The following is a 3,406-nucleotide window of genomic DNA, read 5'->3' as shown; positions in this document are numbered from 1 at the left end:
TTCCTGCTGCCTCTTCATGGACATTTACCTTTTCATTTGTTGTCATTTTCCATGGATGAGTCAACAGAGAAGGACAGGAAAATGGGTTCATGATCAAGCATTCAGCCTTACAGATAAAAAGGGATGAGGTCTTTCAAAATGGAGATCTATTCAGAAAAGCCAGCATGTCTTTTAGTCTGGGTATCCCTGTTCCTGTCTCTCCATCCTTTGCATCAGACATATATGTTTATATGTGTGTGTGTGTGTATATTTAGCTTTTGTGTGATTGAGTCCTTGCATTTGCCACTGCATTAATTCTTCTGGAGAAAATTTCCTTTGGAAATGATTGTGGTCCTTTGGAGCACATCCTTGTCAGGCAGGGGATTGTGGCTGCCATATTGAAGGTGCTTCATGAGGAGCAGCTGAGGCCAGATGTGGTGCATTTAACACTTGGGTCTAGGAGACCATGTGCTTGCTTAAAATATTGTTTGTCACATGCTGAAGTTGATATAAGGAGAGTCCTTTGTCTAGAGGAGCTGCTTCCTTTCATCCTTTCCCAAAGCTGTAAGAATCGCTTTGACAGTCATATTGGTTGAACCAACCCCAGAGCTGGCTTTAATTATCTGTAATTCAACTGTATGAAAAGGCTGCAAGGAATTTTTGGAAGCAATTTTTGTGTCAAATTACTGAAACACCCAGTTAACCTTGAAAACATACATTTAAAGAAAGAAGGAAGGAACTTAGTTTGTGTGCTAAAATCATGTTTCAGTATTAAAAAAAAATTGAGTTTTGGTAAATACATAAACTAAAATATTCAGTATAGATAATGAAACAGCGTAAAGTAGACATGGTTTGTAAAATAGAACCCATATTCCTAGCTTGGCTAATAAGCTAAAGTACAGATGTGGTGACTGAATTAATTTTCCTGATGCGTGTGCTACTATTTTGGGTTGGAGTAACCTTAAAATCCTGCAGTCTTCGGTACTTCCCTGTTTGCCTCTTCCTTTTTTGAGAATGGGAGAATAAATGCATGAAAGGACATTTCAAAGTGGTTAAGGGCTTTCTGAAGTGCACTTCCGTTCTCTAAAATGGGATTTCAATGGGGCTATCTAGGACCCGAGTCCTGACTGAGGAATGTTCCCATGTAGCTACTCTTGAAGGTCTTTGTTGGTTACAAAGTCATTTATAGGATCACCTGTTGGGATCTCTAGCTTGTCAGAGTGACCCTGAGAAGAGCTCCAAAGTCTCTTTTCCCAGCCCAGCACTCGAAGAAGGAGTCAGGGCTCTTCATTTCTCGGTCTCAAGGTTGTTTATTGTATCTTATCTATAAAATTCTTTCTCCTGCCCTGCCGAGGTCAGCTCAGCAAGACAGTCCAGGCACTCTGCCTGCCCCAGGGCGGTGTTATGTGTTTATACTAAAAACTACGTGTACAATATTTACAATTACTTTCCAATACCTATGACCTATGTTAGACAGTGAGCTTCTACTCTAAACCAATCTGTAAGTGCCAACATCACAGCAGAAGATGGAGGCCAGGAGGAAGGAGAAAGGCTGGACACACCCAGATCCCTCCATCTTGCCTCTTGAACGTCCATACCAAAAACCCCAAAATCTACTTTTCCACCCCGTGATAACTTCACTGTTATTCTACCTAAACTGTTGTGGCTTGCTGATCTTCATATAAGGTTGGTAATTTGCTCCACAGGTCATAATCAAACCCACAGGTGTTTTGGGCTCTGTGTCAGGGCTTCGGAGCCCCCTGGCAGGGGTCCTGGCCATCTTGGACAGCCAGAGGGATGCCCTGGGTTCCAACAATCATCCAGTTGAAGAGACTAGAAGTCCAACTTAAGAGATAAATACATGGCAACCAGAGTGATCAATGAAAGCTGGAGAAAAGAAGGGAAAACAAAAAAGAAACATGCACAACTGGTGATCTGAGAATTGATGAGAACAGAGAGGAGAAGGTAACAGGAGTTACATTGTGTCTGGTTTGAGTTTCCTGTCGCTGATTTTCCTTGAAGAGTTGTTTTTAGCAGTATTGCTTTCTTACTTAGCTCAAACTGTCTTTAAAAACCATACAGCATGGATGTGACCTTGAGAAATAATGAGATATAAAATTGTTCTGACTCCAGTGCAGCCGCAGCACAGTGGCCCATGAAGGTTCCTTTTTGTCAGCAGCTTCTCGGGTGGTGCAGGTTTGCGTGGCTCAGCAGGGCTGTGGGAGTGCCGCAGGTAGCGGGGCTGGCTCGGAGCCCCGGCGGGATCCTGTGTCAGAGGACAAAGGGACGGCGCCGGCCCGCCTGCCCCGCGCCAGCCCCGGCTCCCGTGCACACCAATCGAAGCCGCTGCAGCCCATCGGGGAGCTAATTGGTAATTTTAGCTGGACATCTATATGGAGTTATCTGCATGCCTGCAACGGCGCTTTCTGAGCCACTTTTGTTCTGCTCCATCCTGCTTGACAAAATGGCCCTCATGGCTTTAGGGAGAGAGATGTGCATCAGCGAGTGTGGGGCCGCTCCAGCTGCTTGTCTTGTTTGTATTCCCTTGTTCATAAAACATGGCTCGGGTTACAGCTGCATGGGTCTGCTGTGATCATTTCTGATAATGTGGAGCTAAACATTCCTTAAAATAGGTTAAACCATTTATTGTGGTTTTTTCCTGTGCTAGCTAACTTCGGAAATATAACTCATATTCACATTAATTCTTTTTTTTTTCCTGAGGAATATGTAAGTGGCTGACTTGAAAAATAAATGATTCAGAATTAAATTTTGCTTTCTATGCTCTCATTGTTGGTACCAGTCAGCACAACTTAGCATGGGCTAACCTAAATGGACATGAATTGGATTAGAAAGCTGAAATTTTATTAGTGGAACAGAAAAAAGAACTGGTTGAGACACTTGAGTTGTTCATTTCTTGTAGCAGACTTTACTTAATTATTTTGGTGCTGTAAACCAACTGCTTTGTAAGAAAGATTTCTGTTAGCATTTTTGGGGAATATTTCAAAACAAAGAGGAACTTCTGCATCAGCAGTGGGATTCTGTTTGATTTCCCTCCCTGGTGTCTGACTTTGTGGTGCCTTTCCCTTACAGCAATGCTCTGTGTGTGTCATAAAGAGTAGTTAAAAGGATACTCATGTCAAAACTGAAGCTGAATTTCAACATTAAACAAAATGAATATTAATCCATATGATTTTATATGAAAAAGTATTTTTCATATGTTAGAGGGTTTTTTTCTGTTAAAAGGACAATTAAAAGTAAATCTCTGTGGGATGTGATGTTGCAAAAATGTGCATTAGTTACCTGGACTGTAGGAGAGTGTTTTTACTGGCTCTGGTGTCAAAGGTTTTACTGTTAAAATTTGTAGTTTTACACTTAAGAACCAATACCTTCTCATTTGTAATTGTTCCCAAAATTTCTAAGTAATAAT

General features: G+C 41.7%; 1 protein-coding gene across 2 annotated transcripts in view; it reads left to right on the top strand.

Moving 5' to 3' along the window:
* Positions 1 to 3,406, top strand: part of SCAPER (S-phase cyclin A associated protein in the ER) — a 135,817-nt gene that overhangs the window by 16,268 nt on the left and 116,143 nt on the right. Inside the window, exon 1 of one of the 2 annotated variants that reach the window (XM_031055946.1) lies at positions 2,263 to 2,350. The exons of the other annotated variant lie outside the window; for it this stretch is intronic. The gene's annotated coding sequence lies outside the window, so the exon portion shown is untranslated. Of the gene's footprint in view, positions 1 to 2,262; positions 2,351 to 3,406 lie in introns of those variants that run through there. 2 annotated transcript variants of the gene reach the window in all.

This window comes from Geospiza fortis, unplaced genomic scaffold, assembly GCF_000277835.1.
Source record: "Geospiza fortis unplaced genomic scaffold, GeoFor_1.0 scaffold171, whole genome shotgun sequence".
NCBI classification, from domain to species: Eukaryota; Metazoa; Chordata; class Aves; order Passeriformes; family Thraupidae; genus Geospiza; species Geospiza fortis.
This window is presented reverse-complemented; position numbering and strand designations above follow the sequence as displayed.